Genomic DNA, 16,045 nt, shown 5'->3' with positions numbered 1-16,045 from the left:
TTGAGTAGCATCTTCAATGGCAGCATGCTCGAGTCCCAGGGCATTCCAGGGAGTCAGCCTCGCCTCGTGACTCTTTCTTTTCTGTTTTTATCATAAAATACAAGCCTGTTGTTGAAAACCTGGGAAATACAGAAAAATCAAGGTAAAATAATAAAATTCACCCATCATCACACAACCTAGAGGCGATCACTGGCCACGCTGCAGTCTATTCCCCTCCTTCTCTGTGTGTGTGTCTTACGCTGTGGGAAACGTGATGAGTGTGTGCGTCTGTATCCCGCTTCTCCGTGTGATATTAGTGCATACATTTTCCTTCGAGTCATTAAGAATTCTTTCTTTTATTTTGACTGCGCCACGGGGCTTGTGGGATCTTAGTTCCCAACCAGGGACCCTACCTGGGTTCACAGCAATGGGAGTGTGGCGTCCTAACCGCTGGACTGCCAAGCAGTTCCCAAGAACTCTTTGTATTGAATACGTTAAATGGCTACCACCTTCGTTCTCTTACTGACTCCCCTACTACTGGACTTTAGGTTATTTCTAGTTTTTTAATTATTTTTAACAACTCAGTGATGAACATCTTTGGTCCTAAAATTTTGAAGACACTTCGGATCATTTCCTCAGTTGGGTTCCCAGAAATAGAAACACCGAACATTTTTGAGACTCTTGGTATTTTTTCCTTCTGGTTTGGCTTCTTGAAGCTCTGCTTTTCTTGGTAACATTTTCTTGCTCTTGGATCAACTAGTAACTTGCATTCTTTTCAACCAATGTCAATTCTGTTGTTAGTTTGCTGTCAAGTTCTGTCCTCTATTCAACAAATGTCTCCGTGAGGACAGTGTCAGGCGCCAGGTCAGGGCTCTCTGTGAATGGCAGAGCTCATAGTCAAGCGAAGTCTCAGCCTTTGCCCTGGTCCACAGGATTTGAAGCAGCTTACATGTAAAACACATCAAGTAAATAATAAAAACAGAAGGTCAGGGCCAAAGACAGGAGAAACAGAACTATATTTCCCACCAGAGTTAACACAATTGCTGTAACTGATCCTCATAATGGCTTTGCATTTCCTGCAGCCAAAACAATTGGGATCGATGCTCTGTTACAGGGCTTTCCCAACCCGGAAAAGAGGAAGCATATGTGTTCCTCCAGGAATGAGAGCCTTTCCTAGCACTGAATCCTGAAAGAAATCCTCGGGTGTGGTTTTATTACACAGAAGAAAGAGTGAGCAGTGGAAGAAGTGATGTCCTCCGTGTGTTTGAGGTTTTATGAAACAGTAAATGCAGGAGCAAACTTCACGTAGCCCTTCTTTAGTGACCCTTCAGGGGCTTAACACTGAAATGCAACTTCATGAAGGGGACCGATTACTAAATAAAAAGATAAATAAACACAAGTCTGCAGGTGAGTAGCCAATTGTGTGGTCCAAGTCAGTTCATGAATTTATTATTCCTGGAGGAAAAAAAAATAACAACAAGACTTCAAGTTCTATGTATTACCTTGGCAAAAATTAAGCCTTCTTTAAAGATTAAAACCCAATTTTGGCAAGCACTGGGAAAGCCAGCCCTCCCCTGCACTGCGGGTGGGAGTATAAATTGGTACGATCCTTCTGGAGGGAAATTTGGCACAAGTAACCCGAGTCTTAAAAATGCGCTTACACACAGCAGTTCTGCAGTGGGGGACTTTTTTCCTAAGGAAATAATAAAAAATGTTCACCAAGCCTTATGCACCAGGAGTTTGCCCTGCTTCGCTTCGTGGCCTGCAGTCAACAAAGATGGGCCCACCCAGGCCTAGAAATCTCTGGATCTGCGGCACTCTGGGGAGGCGGACCTTTCCTGTCACTCATGTCAGCATCTCAGCTCTTTCTTTCTAAAATCTTTTATTTTGAAATCATTTAAGACTCAAAAGAATTTGCAAAAATGATACAGAGTTCCCACCTACCCACCACCCCGATTTCCCCTCGGCGATGGCTTACATAACCACAGCACATGATCCGAATCAGGACATCAACCGAGGAAAGGAAGTACTAACCAACCACAGAGTGATCCTGCCTCCAGCAGGTCTTCCGTGCTGTGTGTGTTTCTATGAATTCGGTCATGGGTACAGATGCCCGGGACCACCACCGTATTCAAGACCAGGGCCGCTCCGTCCGGAAACGTGGGGCCCCGGCTCCAGCCCCCGGCAATGGCTGCCGCCTCCCCACCGGGACGCCTGGTTCCCAGAGAGTTACATAACCAGAAGCACACAGCGTGCGGCCCTCTGAATGTTTCGGCCTCGCCTGCTTTGCCTGTTTTCTCGACATCTCAGCCGACCCCGCCTCCTCCTGGCTCCTCCCAGCGGGTCAGGCCGGGAGGCCCCTGACCTGGGACCCCCTGGGTCAGCCCCGTCGTTGGTCGAGCCCATGGGCGGGCTGCTGGGAGTCAGGCTCCAGGCATTCCAGGCCCCTGTGGCCGAGGAGAGAAGCCGCCTGACCACGCACGCGGCTCGGCCGCCTACCGGCGGGGCAGCAGAGGGCGGTCCCGAGGCGGCGGGGCAGCGGCTTTGACCGCTGTGGCTACTTCGCAGTTTGTTGGGAAAACCCTCGACGTCCATGGCCCACCTGGTCACCATCCTGTGCCCCTCTGTGCTAGCAGAACGCAATCTGGGGCTGACCTGGGGAGACCATGGGTCCTCTAGAGCCCTGGGGGATGGGTCCTCATGGTGTGAACCAAGCTCAGGAACCCCAGCGGCCTCGAGCCCTGGACACTGTGGGTTCTGGGCGAGGACACCTGCTGAGAGCCGCCTCCGATGACCTTCCGAGGCCTGTGGAGGCCCCGAAGGGCTGTTGGGAGAGACCAGCTCGACATCAAAGAGGTCCAGGGGGCTTTTCAGTCTGAAAAAACATCTTGGTTTTTCCAGAAGTCCGTATCCAGGGCTCACTGGCAAAACACACTGCTGCAGCAAGAACGATTTATAGCAAAACAGCGCAAACAACAATAAGCTGACTTTGGAGGAAAGATTAAGGGCCAGAGAGGAGATGCTGGGAGATTTCAGTAGGCTGAAAACACAGAGAAATCGTTTGGAAGGTGGGATGATCTTTTGGTCCCCAGAGCCCTGAATGATTCTGTGTCTCTGTGAAGCTTCCACCCCTCCCCAGGACCCTGACCCCTGACCATGACCCCTACCCAGGACCCTGACCCCTGACCCTGACCATGACTTCTCCCCAGGACCTTGACCCCAACCCCTCGCCAGGCTTGGCCAGGACTCAGAAGGAGCAGAACCCCGTCCCCTGTGCAGGGCCTTTCCTCCACAGAGAGCAACGTGGTTCCTGATGGCAGAGACTGGATAACTGACCGGTATGGCGGTAAGACAGACCTGTTCCTTCTCCCGGGCCGTAGACAGAAACCAGGACCGCCCTCAGCAGACCGGCCGCTTCCCAAGCGCTGCCTCCTGCCCCGCATCCCTCAGGACGTGCACGTGGATCTGCTTTATTTATTTCAAGATTTCTCCTCCTGACATTTCTCAACCCGACAGGCATCTCACTGTGACATTTGGGGATTCGCTATTTTTTGCTGTGGGGACTGTCCTGGGCATCCCAGTGTCCGGCAGCATCTCTCACCTCTGTCCACTGGACACTGGAGCCCTTCACCCCAGCTGGCAGCTAAAGGTGTCTCCAGACATTGGCCAGCGGCCTGGGGGTGGTGAAAAGAGTAGCCTCGAGTAGCGCTGGGTGCAGGGGGCAGGTGGTCACCCTAGGGAGGAGGGAGAGTGGGGTGCTTCCTCCCCGGTGTGGCTCAGGACACTCTGCTATGACCCCCGGAGCCACCCTGTCCCCGCCTCTGTAGGGCCTCCGGGGGTGTTGTCTCCCATGAGGGATCCCCCAAGCAGGACCCCCCTCTACAGAGCCATCTGAGTGTGTTCCGGTCCTGGCCTGGCCTGTTGCCCCTCCCCGCCCCTCCTGTTTGCCGGAACGTGCCGGCAGGCTGGTAGATGAGCAGTCAGGAGTGCTACCCTCCCCAAAGAGACTTATAAGTGGACATGTGACAAATAACCATAAAAAGCTGCTACTTTTCACCAGGCCCTGTGCTGCTAAATACTTTGAAGATACTGTTTCCTTCATTCTCTCCACAAACCCTCAACTTGGGTGTTGCGGGCTTTATGTGCCTGTTTCAAATGGTGAAAGTGAAAGTTGCTCAGTCATGTCTGACTGTTTGCAACCCCGTGGATTACACAGTCCATGGAATTCTCCAGGCCAGAATACTGGAGTGGGTAGTCTATCCCTTCTCCAGGGGATCTTCCCAACCCAGGAATTGAACCAGGGTCTCCTGCATTGCAGGCAGATTCTTTACCAGCTGAGCCACCAGGGAAGATGAAACCAGAACTTAAGGGATCAAGAAATTTACCCAGGTCACCTCGTGGTTGACAGATGACATGGACTCTCAGACCCCTCTCACCCCGGCACACACGTGCTGGGATCAGTGAGTTCCAGGTGGGCGGAGGTACCGCTTGTGGAGTGGCGGGGTCCCAGAGCTGGTCACCCCCCTGCTTCGAGCAGCCTTGACCTTCCACCCCAGTGGGCAATCCATCATCATCTTTGTCTTGAAGAGGGGCAGGAAACAGCATGGGCTAAGCTTTCTCCCACGAATGGACATCAGACCTGCCAGGAAATGTCAGATGTTTTCTAGTAGATGGTAAGAAACGTGGGAAGGAGATTTCTCCCTCTCCCCAGTGTGAGCAGTGTCTGTGATCTTTACAAGTGATGGCTGAGGCATGTGTCACTCTGAATCAAGGTCTCAGGAGCTGGAGGCTTCCAGGTAACCTGAAGCAGGCCCATGCTTGAGAGGCCAATTTGTCCTGCCCAGAGGGAGCCCTAGAACCAAGCCCCGGCGATTCCTACAGACGTTTGCTCACTCTGGAAGGTCGGCCAGAGCCGCTGGACAAGCTCCACGGCTCACAGGCCGCTGGGCCCAGCGCCGCCTGCTCCCAGTTCCCCCCAACCTTCGCTACCTGTGTCCTGAGACGCCTTGTCCTGGAAATCAGCGTCACGGTTCTCACCCGCGAGGAGGGCTATGGCACACTCACCATCATCATTTTAAAAAGGAAAATAACAATTATTAGGAAGGATGTGGAGAAATTGGAAACTTCATCCATTATCATGGGAATACAAACAGTTTGCCTCTGTAGAAAATTCTGTCGGTTCCTCAACAGTTAAACATAGAATTATCCTGTGATCTAGCGATTCTGCTCTGATGTATGTACCAACCGAATTGAAAACAGGTGTCCAAATACATGTACACATGTGTTCACAATCACACTATTCTCAACAGCCAAGCGGTAATACCCATCAGCCAGTGAGAAGATAAACAAATGGTGATACAATCGAAGGTTAGAAGCGAAAGGAACGCGTATTGACACAGCTACCACGTGAATGGGGCTGCAGACGTTAGGCTGAGTGTAAGGAGCCAGACCCGAGGGCTGTGTGCTGTGAAACCCCACGTGCATGCAGCGCCCAGATGGTGGCTGCCCAGACACAGAGGGCAGGCGGCGGCAGCCGGGCTTAGGGGCGGGGAGGAGGCGTGAGGACTGACCGCTGCGTGGTCCAGGGCTTCCTTGCACATTAGTGTCCCAGCTACAGCAGCCGGAGCAGGGCCCTGAGCCAGTGCTCGGTGACAGGGTGGCCCACGCAGCCAGCGTCTGTGGATTTGGTGAGAAACACGTGTCCCTTCCTCGGGGGTCCGCTCCCAGGTTTCTCTCTTCGGACCTGTTCCCTTCATCCTCTCTGCATCCTGAGCCCCAGGAGTCACCAGGCAGGAGGTTTCCTGGACCAGCAGAGAGCAGGAGAGAGTCTTGGGTCGGGCTGCAATCATCACCTTTGCCACGCCACTCCGCCTCCAGCACGCTTCCCGAGCCCACAGGGAGCTGTGCCCACGTGGGCCCTCCTCCCAGGCACCTGCAGACCGTTCCTGCTGAGGTCCCTGCCACTGCCCACCCTGCTCTGCAGCTCTCAGCCCAACCAGGCCCTCCTTTCAACGCTGTTTTCTCGAGCACTTGGCCACTTTCTCGGCTTTTGTGATGGAGAAGAGTCTTCATTTGGTACATGGTGTCCCCTGCCCTTGGAACTGTTTTATAAGCCAGAATCTAGTTGCCAAGGGGACAGATACGGGAGCAGAGCCTGGACAGCTGGACTTGGGGGACAGGGAGGGCAGCTTGGAGAGCGGCCAGTGGGGGATACAAGCGGCTGCTCGGTCACCCGGCAAGGACATGTGCGGTTGTGTGACTGCTCCCGGCCCAGGCCCTGCTCCCGGGGGGGTGGTGAGACCAGTCCTGAGGGAGCATGGGCCTCAGGGCTTTTTAGGTCCCTGTGGGAGAACTGCCAGTCCCTCAGTGGGCTTCAGGAGGGCAGGGCTGTGAAACAGCTTGGACGGGACTGCGGGGGTGATCAGCAAGGAGGGGCGTGCAGTCTGGGTGCCTGAGGTGGGGGGCACCCAGGGCCCCTTGAGCAGCTGCATCCAGCTGGGGAAGCGATGACTGCGAGCCGGAACGTGCCAGCCTCCTCGAGCACCCTCATGTCCTTACTTCTGGGGCAAATGCTTCTTGAGGCCTCCGCTTCCTCATGTGGAACAGAAGGGACTCACCTCGCCTGGAGGGTTGCTTGGGAGCCAAGGGTGGCGACACATAAGGCCGAGTGCGGCGGGGACGGGTGCCAGGCTGCTGCTGTCCGCCAGCCCCGCAGAGCGGCTCCACCCGAGCTCAGGCCCCCGGCCCCCGCCTGCTGCCACCCACCCCCGCCCCAGCCCTCCCAGGCCCTCTTCCCTCCCTCTGACACACGCACGCACACGTATGTACATGCACACACAATGAGAAACCCCCGGGCCCTGAGGTCACGGTCATCTCAAACTTGACCAGCATCTGCTGGGAGACTCCGATCCCGTCCACCCTGACATCCTGACACCTTCCTCTGTCTGTTCCCCTCACCCCTCATCCCCACTGGTGACTATGTGGACCAGGAGCTCGGGGTCCGCCGCCCATCTCCTTCCCGCACAGGCTGTGTAGCCCACATGCTCCTAAGGGCGTGATCAGCAGGTACTAGAAAGTATGAGAAAGGGCGGGTGGGCGAGCAGGTGGGCAGGGGAGACTAATTGGGTTCGACCACAATGTGCAGCCAATGCAACGAGCCTCCCAGCCCAGCGGCTTCACAGGAAAGCTTTTCTCTCCTTTCCAGGCCGTGCGTCCATCAGAGGTCAGCAGGGAGCTCTGCTCTGAGACGTCACGTGGAGCGTCAGGGCAACAGCAGCGCTCCCCAGTCCCAAAGGCCGCGAACTTGGACGGCGGAGCACTCATGGCCGCTCCAGTCCCCACCTGGGAGAGACAGACCTCACCGCTGCTCAGATGTCATCCCCGAATTGGTCCCCTGAACAGGCCTGGCTCGAGGGGTGCCGAGCACACGGTGCGCAGTCTCTTCACTACCGGGGGCGCCTTCGTGTGGGCCTTCCCACCCCCACCACCCAGGGCAGCCGGCCCACCTCCACCTCCGGGGCCCCGGGTGCCCCTTCCTTCTCCAGGACGTGATGGGAGATTTTCCTTGTCAGGAATAAGGCACACGTGGCTGAGGGCACTGCCCCGCACGTCTGCTTCTAATTAAGACCTGACGCGTGAAGCCATCAGATGGGCCAAGGATTCAGAAAAGCCTGAGGCTTTATGAAACGCCTGAACCCCGGGAATGCATGAATTATTGAAAGGCAAGAAAGAAGCCCGGGGAAGAGGGACTGCTCCATTATTCATCAGGCCTGGAGTCCCCAGGTCCCCAGGCACACCGCTGGGCTTCACACCTGCAGAATTTCCCCATCATGTTGACAGCGAGCTTGTCAGCAGGCCGCTGTGGCGGCTTGGAGCGGGGCTCCCGCCCACGGCCTCCAGCGCCCGCCTCATTAGCTCAGCCAGTTCCCGGCCGACTGCCAGCGAGGCCGCTGGAGCAGAGAGCCACCCACCTTCCTTGCCTGGGGCATCTGCTCACAGCCTCCAGGCCCCAGGTCCCAGCTCCTCGAGGAGCCAGAAGGCTTGTTGCCCTGGCCTGGGCAGGGTCCTCCGCTTTGTGCCCCTCTGCTCTCCACCCCTGCCTGCACCTCCCCACCGCCCAGACCGCTGCCTTTCCCTGAACATAACTGGTGTTCTTGTACCCTTGCCAGCCTGGCCCCTCCCCATGAAACTGCCTGCCCAGCCCTTTGTCCACCCAGGGACATTCTCTTCAAGACCAGATCAGAGAAAGGGAGCTAACTTCTGTCACGAGCTGGGTGTTAGATGTCTGTGCAAACATCACCCCAGTGAAGTGTTGCAGTGAAGTGTCCAGTAAGGGGGGCGGTTGTCACCAGCACCAGCTACATAGTTTGTGGGCTCAGGGGCAAAATTAAAATGGGGTCCCTTGTTCAAAATGAGTAAACAATTTAAGATGGCCAAAACAGACAAAAACAGATCTTGAAACCAACTGAGCCAAGAGCAGGTTCTGGATGAGCGCACATACCCACGAGATCGGCCGTGGTTACGGGGGAGGAAAGGGAGACTCAGAGACGTCAAGTAACTTGCCAAGTCACACAGCTAGGTAGGGGCAGAATCAGGCTGAAGCCTAACTTCCATCTAACCCTTCCAGCTAAGAGTTTGGGGCTGGTGGGGGCTGGGAGGTCGAGAGAGGCTGGACTCCACCCAGATGGGAGATGTGGGCACCTTCAGTGGGCTGGCCTCTGCAGGAGAGCCTGGGCGTGGAGAGGAACACTCTCCTGGAGAAGGTGGGAGAAGACAAAAAGCTGGGTAGTTTCCAGGCCTAAAATGCTGTGGAACCTGGCCTCTCCACACGCCTTCGGTTGCTCCAGCACTTCATGGTCCCATTTATACATGACAGCGTCCGGTGAAGCTCAGGGACCCAGAGAATAAAGGAGATATATAAACTGAAGGAAGAACAAATGAAAAATATCGGTTATTACGGCGGCACTAGCGGTAAAGAACCCACCTGCCAATGCAGGAGACATAAGACAGGCGAGTTCCATCCCTGGGTCAGGAAGATCCCCTGGAGGAGGGCATGGCAACCCACTCCAGTATTCCTGCTTGGAGAAGCCCATGGACAGAAGAGCCTGGCGGGCTACAGTCCATGCGGTGGCAAAGAGTTGGACACGACTGAAGTGACTGAGCACAGCTCATCATTTAATGTACATATATTCCATCCTGTGCTTCCAAGGGGCAAGCAATGTGCTTAAGGGCACACATTGGGGAGCCAGGCGGTCCGAGCTGCGCTGTGCGGCCCCAGGCACGTCACTTCGGGGCTCTGGCCTCAGTTTTCCCATCCTCACAATGGGGTTGTTGGGCGGGAGGATTTCACAGAGCAGAGCGCTCTCAGCAGCGCCCAGTGCTCGGGAAGTAGTCGCCACACCAGCTGGTGGCAGAGTTGTCTTTGGATGGTGACGGCTCTGGGGCTGCTCACACAGCTGTAGCGGCAGCTGGAAGCTGAGGGTAAGCCTGACTCAAGGGGAGGGGCGCCGGGTGGGGGCGGGTCCTGGCCAAGCTCTGGCGGCCCCCGGATCCTCTGCTCCGCACCCCAGCCCCCAACTCTCCACCTGCAAGCCCCACGGAGCTGTGTCCCCTCCACGCGCGCACCTCCCGGGTGGAACCCGCGAGCGCAGGGCCCCCCCACATCGCAGCTGCGGAGGACAGAGGCCCCGCCCCGCCCCGCCCCGCCCCGCCGGCCCCGCCCTCCCGAGCCGGAGCTGCGGCCGCTGGCGCTGGCGCTGTTCCTGCGGACGGACTGACGGACGGGGCGGGCTCCCAGAGCCCCGCGCGGAGCCGGCCAGGGACCCGCGACCAGGGCCGGGCCGCTGCCGCTCCAGCGAGGTAGGAGCCGGGGACCGGGGACTGGCTGTCCCCTCGCGGGCCCCCAGAGGCCGAGCCCCCCGAGCCTGGGCCGCCGCGCGGGGTACCCCCCATTACCGCGGGGCCGGACTGTCGCCGAGGGCGCGCGCCTCAGCCCCGCGCGCTGAAGGAAGGGGCGCGGTGCGGGGAGAGTGTGTGCGTGTGTGTGTCTGTCTGTCTCGCGGGTGGCGGGGGAGGTGACGACGCCCCCACTGTGCGGGCGCGGCTGGACTGCCCGCTCCAAAGCCGAGCGCGCACGCCCACGACAAACTTGAATAGCGCCGCGAGCAGCGATTATCGGGGTGGTGCGGGGGGAAGCCCCCCACCACCTGTCGAGCTGGGCTGTTGGTCCGCGCCGGCCGGGTGGTCCCACCGTGAGTCCGCCTGCTCCGGACGCCCCGGCGGGGCCTCGGGGACGGTGGGGGTGGCGAGGATGCTTCGTCCAGCGGGACAGGAGGACGTGTCAGGCCAGAGGCCGCAGAGCAGAGATGGACGCGCGGCGAGACTCGGGTGCGGGGCCGGGGGCCGTGCGGGCAGTGCAGTGAGAGATGGCAGCCCCCAGAAACACAGCGACGCGTCTCCCCGACCGTCCAAGCCCCTCCCCGACCGTCCAAGCCCCTCCCCGTTCCAAAGACTTAGCCTGTATCTCTGCCCTCACCCTAACTTGGCAGCTGGTGAAGATTCAGTGTGCTAAAAATTTTTAATGAAGTCAGATAGCTTCTTCCTAGGATTGAAGAGAGAATCCCCTGGGACCTGGCTGGGCAAGGGGAGAGAGCAGGGAGTGGGAAGGGGGCCTGGGGGTTCACATTCTGAGCCCCGCAACGCTGACCCGGGTGCCTGCTCGCAGTGCTGGGGCCACCGGCTCTCACCTGCTCCCCTCCCCGGGGCTGGTCACATCAGTGTCCCTTTTTATGGTTGAGACTCGATCGGGAAGGGGCACGGATCCACCACTTACTGGACAAGGGCAGGACCCAGCAGAGGGGCCCCACATGGGGGCCTGGCTTAGTTTGACAGAAGCCACACCGCAGCTGTCCCTTGCCCCATGCCGTCCCAGGGAGAGCAGGACAGGCCCCCACTGCTGCCGGCGCCCACTCAGGCCCACTCCCGCAGCCCCACGTGCCCAGGGTTTGATGCATTAACAGCCCAGATTGCACCGGGGTGGCACAGGGGTCCTTGGCTCAGACCTGGTGTCCTGGCCCCAGGACATCCCAGGACCACAGGTAGTTGGTTGACAGCGCGCTTTGCTGACCCACGGCCGGCACTCCCTCCCGGAGCCCCCCGCCTGCCTGAGACACGTGAGCTCAGCCTCACTTCTCCATGGACCTGGCAGCTGGAGGCAGCTGGGAACGTGTCCCAGGGCCAGGTCCCCAGGGTGCTTAGAAACAGGGCAAAAATTATAACGGCCACCAAAACAGCCGCACCCCAGACTTCAAGCTCCCTCTCACATGGGGGTGGGGTGTGGGGGTGCCCTGTGCGCCCGTGTCGCTTTGTGGCATGGGGCATCCTGTGGGCTGCACTCCTCACCGCCCCAGCTGGGAGCCGGCTTTGAGACCTTGGCCATTCTCGGCCAGCGAGGTGGGGTTCCGTGGCTTGCAGTTGGGGAGGGGAGTGCAGGGGGAGGTTGCCTCAACTGTTCACGTTTGACCTGAGGAGGCAGGCCGTAGGTCATGGTGGGAAACACGGGCTCCAACCTCAGCTCCCTCATCTGGCATGGGGCCAGGGTGTGACGTGGAGCAAGGACACAGGTGTCGTGCTGGCTCACTGAGGACGACCAAGGCCGGTCGACTCCGCTTCCTCCAGGCCCCACCTGACTCTTGGATCCTGGACTCGAGAGGTTGGGATCCCTCGTGCCGTCCTCAGAGCTGGGGGCAAGGGTGTGAGTTATTGTATCAGAGACGCTCACAGATTGGGCTCAGGTTCCCAGGAAGCAGGTGGGACATAGGAACCCAGTTTTTACCCAGCCCCACCTCGGGGGAGCTGACCCTTCTGCTCAGGCTTCCAGCCCTAGCTGCCCTCCGCCTGCCCCGCACAGCCTCCTGGCTCATTTCTGGGTGGTCAGTGAGCACACACCTGCTCCTTCAGTCCATCCTGGGTTTTGGGTCAGCCTTCCTCCCTGGCAGAATCAGGACCAGCTACTTGTGACCTCAGGGACACCAGGAAAACCCACCAGATAGCATCCTGTTCCCCTCAGCCTAGCTGTCTGCTGCCTAATATTGCACCATTAGAGACTCATTCCTTTGCCTATGTGTGGCTTTGTACCCAGTTAAGTCAGCTACTAAAGTTAGGCATAGGTGACTTGTTTAAAGGCTTTCAGGACCTGAGGGGAGATGGAGAGGGGAGGAAAGAGACTTGCTGTGCTGGCCGGCCTCTGAGTTCCCGGAGAAAGGCCCGGCTGTGAGCTCCCAGGAGAAGGAAGGTTTGGGGAGTCGGTGCGGGGGAAGTCAGGCAGGGAAATTTGTGACCCTCAGTGAGAATTCTCAGCGGGAATGTGGGCAGGCGGTCTGCTGAACGAGGAACGAGCAGATAGAAGCTTCCAGTCCCGTGGCGGGGGGGGGGGGGGGGGGGGGGGGGGGGGGGCCGGAGGCGGGGCCAGTGCCCTGCCCCTCCCCACCCCATGACTGCGCAGCCGCGTGGGGTGTGATGGGCTCCCGGTGTAGGAGGTGATCTTAGCTCTGACGGAGCCTGGCTCGCCGCGCTGGCCGTTTAAAGCGCCGCGTTATTTGTCAGGTCAGCAGATGCTGGGCTGTGCTGGCGGGGGTGAGCGGGACGCTCCATGCGTCCCCACAGCCCCCGGCAACCTTCCCTGGGAAAGAGCAGGAGCATCGTGATTCATGCAGACCCCTGAGTCTGGGGGCTGCAGGGTTGGCTGGGGTCACCTTACAGCTCGTGGAGGTGGCCCCTGGCCCAGCCAGGCACGCGGTCCTGGGTCTTCCAACATGAGGGCCAGTGCTGGGGGGACGTGGGGGTGAGAACTGACCGTCCCTGTTGAGGGGGGCCCCCAGCAGGCCCGCTGCAGGAGGGGCAGGCCGATATCACTTGGGCTCCTGGGGCCTGAGCCGTGGACTGGGCTTGCCTGCGATGGCGCAGCGGTGACCGTCTGCCGCTCGTCCGGGTGCTGCTGAGGGCAGGGCTCAGTCCGGGGCTCGGAGGTCGTGGGTCCTCGGGATGACCTGTTGCCATGAAGCCCCACAGCACAGCCGTCCTTAAAGATTGTTCTCAACCGTGTGTGCGTGCTAAATTGATCCAGTCGTGTCTGACTCTGCGCTCCCATGGACGGTAGCCCACCAGGCTCCTCCGTCCATGGGGTTTCCCAGGCAAGATACTGGAGTGGGCTGCCGCTTCCTCCTCCTCCAGGGGATCTTCCTGACCCAGGGATGGAGCCCTCCTCTCATGTCTCCTACCTTGACAGGCCGGTTCTTTACCACTAGCGCCCCTGGAAGCCGGTTCTCAAGCATGGCTGTTCCTAAGGAATACTGGCGGTGGTGAGAGTGGCCACAGGAGCTCTTCGTTCTTTGTCCGTCATTGAGCACCTACTGTGCACAGGCTGCTCCTGTGCGTAGTGGGCACACAGGGGAGGCACCGCTGGCCTCTGGGGCATATTATCCTTTGGGGGAGGGGTCCTGTGCTCCGCCGGGTATTTAGGAGCAGCCCTGGCCTCTCCCAATGGGGAGACACCCCTCCTGCTTTGTGACACCCAAACGTGTCCCCCCGGAGGCAGGCCCGAGGTCCCCTGGAGGCCAGTGTTGCCCACTGGCAACCCTACTGGGCCCTGACTGTGAAGAAAGGACTTTCATCCCGTTCCCTTAGAAGCAAGCTTTCTTTAGAGGGAGACACGCCATATGTGCTAAAGAAAGAACAAGCCAGCAGGCCGCGTGCTGGAGAGGCGGGCAGGCGGGGTGTGGGGTGCTGGTGGGGCGGGTGGGGGTCTGGAGAGGCGGGCGGGTGGGGTGGGGGGTGCTGGTGGGGGGGTGGGGGGCTGGAGAGGAGGGTGGGTGGGGTGGGGGTGCTGGTGGGGCGGGTGGGGGGCTGGAGAGGAGGGCGGGCGGGGTGGGGGGTGCGGTCGAGGTTGGGGGCTGGAGAGGAGGGCGGGCGGGGTGGGGGTTGCTGGTTGGGGTAGGGGGTGCCATTTCCCAGAGGGGCTCAGAGAAGGCCCCCTGGTGACAGGCCCTGGGCGAGGCGGGAAGGAGGAGTCCAGGAGCAGGAGGAGGGGGCATGGGGCGGGAGCAGTGAGGCAGGCTCCCCCGAGGGCCCCAGGCTCGGTCTCTGAGAGTTAGGCCCTCGCCCGGAGCGGACGCCAGCCCGGCCTCTGCCCTCAGGTGCGCGTTGTCTCTTCGCCTCCTTCCAAAGCCCAGAAGGTGAAGCCGGGTGCGGAGAACCCCTGGGACGTGCACTCGAGCGTCCACACTCTGCTGTCTCAGACTGAAACGTGGCCTTGGCAGCCGCACAGAAATGGGTCCAAGCCCCAGCTCAGCCTTGGGCCGGCCTGGAGCCCCCGGGGCCTGGGCTCTGCGGGTGGGGGTGTCGTCCTTGGTCCCCTGCGCCCCTAGGAAGACGGGGTTGGGGGGGCAGGAGGGGCAGGCTGCACCCTCCGGTCTCGCCCCGCCACGGGCTCCTGGTCCAGATTCGAGCATCTGTTTGCTGGGCGGCAGCCCCGCCATCTGGAGAAGTCAGAGCAAGGTCTTCAGAGGTCGAGGGAAATCAAGCCTCCCTCTCTCCCCCTTCCCGAGAGCTGGAGAGGGGGCCCCCTTTCTGCGTCACAGACCCCCAGGCCAGGCTCTGGGCTCCTCAACCGGTGCCCACCAGGCTCCTCCTTGCAGCCAACGGGCTGGAAGCTCCACGGCCCCCAAGACTCTGCGTTAGAGAATCTCAGTTAACCACTTTGCAAGTGACTCACGGCAGAAATACGTTCCTATTAATGCCTGGAAAAGTGGGTTTAAAACTTACACGAGAGTTAAGACTCACCAGTCCGCACAGGACGCAGAGGACCTCCCTGGGAGCACCGTGCCCACCCCTCACCCCTGCCCCCACCGCGCGCGGGGGTGTCTCCCCCGGGGCTGGAATGCCAGATGGGAGATGCGGGGGACATCTCTGGACCATCGTGTGCAGGGCTGTCGAGGGTGTGAGGCCCTCTCAGGAGGCGTGTGCCCCGTGCGGAGGGCTGCGTCCTGGGGCTCTGGGGTCCCCACCGCCTGTGGTTTCCAGGGATGACCTTGCCGGGAAGGCAGGCCCCAGATCTCCTTGCTGGATTCTTTAATCTGCCTGTCATCTATCGTCTGTCTGTCTAAACCTATCATCTGTCATCTATCGATCTGTATCTATCGATCGATCGATCATCTATCTATACATCTATCTGTCATCTATGTCTCATCTATCTGTCATCTATCATCTATCCATCGTCTATCTGCCATCTGTGTATCACCTGTCTATCACTGATCAATCATCTGTCACCTATCATCTATTAATCTATCATTTATGTCTCATCTATCTACATCTATCATCCATCTCTCTATCTGCACCTGGTCTAAACTCTGGCACGAGGGACCATCACCATGTCAGGCTGGCGGACAGACTCTCTAGTCGGGGCGTGAAGGCTTGGTGGCTCTGTGACACGTGGGCTCTTGGCTCCCTGACCAGGAATCACACCCCCATCCCCTGCATTGCCAGGCAGACTCTTGACCGCTGGACCACCAGGGAAGTCATATCACTACTGGAATCTTTATTCACTGGAAGAAGATGCCCAGTGGGTGGATGACACTTTCTGTACCTGCCCGGCTGCCTGAGGCAGGAGGGCCGTGGGGAGCAGCCCTCAAGTCTTCGGGGTGGGGCGGAGGCCACAGCAGGAGTGCCCTGGCCTGGGGGTGGCATTGGAACCCAGAGCTGAGCCCTGGCCTCTCACTGTGGGCCCAGGCAGGTTCCCACTCCTCTCCAGGCCCCCCTCCTCCCTAAAGCCAGGGCAGGAGGGAGGGTTCCCTTTCCCCATATGTTCCGGGACCCCTGCGGTGCTTCAGGGGAGATCCCAGCCCCCACTTCGTGGAGCCCCGAGGGCCCCTGCGTCTGGAGCTCAGGTCTGAGCAGAAGGAGTTGTGGAGGGAGGAGAGAGCGGAGGCCAGGAGAGGGTGCGCCTCCCCCTGAGCCTGGGGGCACCCAGGTTCTCTCCACCCCCCCACCCCACTCCAGACGGCCTTAGCCA

General features: G+C 59.3%; 1 protein-coding gene and 1 long non-coding RNA gene across 3 annotated transcripts in view; one reads left to right on the top strand and one right to left on the bottom strand.

The window, feature by feature from the left end:
* Positions 1-680: 680 nt before the first annotated feature.
* LOC123332367 lies at positions 681-2,236 on the bottom strand. The gene is made up of 2 exons (XR_006549156.1): positions 2,014-2,236; positions 681-923 (listed from the first exon to the last, which is right to left on the bottom strand). It is a non-coding gene; the product is annotated as an uncharacterized LOC123332367 (long non-coding RNA).
* Positions 2,237-9,292: 7,056 nt separating this feature from the next.
* The window catches only part of CACNG5 (calcium voltage-gated channel auxiliary subunit gamma 5), a 29,819-nt gene continuing 23,066 nt past the window's right edge, over positions 9,293-16,045 (top strand). Inside the window, exon 1 of one of the 2 annotated variants that reach the window (XM_025279317.3) lies at positions 9,293-9,837. The gene's annotated coding sequence lies outside the window, so the exon portion shown is untranslated. The remainder of the gene's footprint in view (positions 9,838-16,045) is intronic. The other variant, XM_006046266.4, reaches the window with a different exon arrangement.

This window comes from Bubalus bubalis, chromosome 3 (assembly GCF_019923935.1).
Source record: "Bubalus bubalis isolate 160015118507 breed Murrah chromosome 3, NDDB_SH_1, whole genome shotgun sequence".
NCBI classification, from domain to species: domain Eukaryota; kingdom Metazoa; phylum Chordata; class Mammalia; order Artiodactyla; family Bovidae; genus Bubalus; species Bubalus bubalis.
The sequence above is the reverse complement of the archived record's forward strand: the minus strand, read 5'-3'. Positions and strand labels throughout refer to the sequence as shown.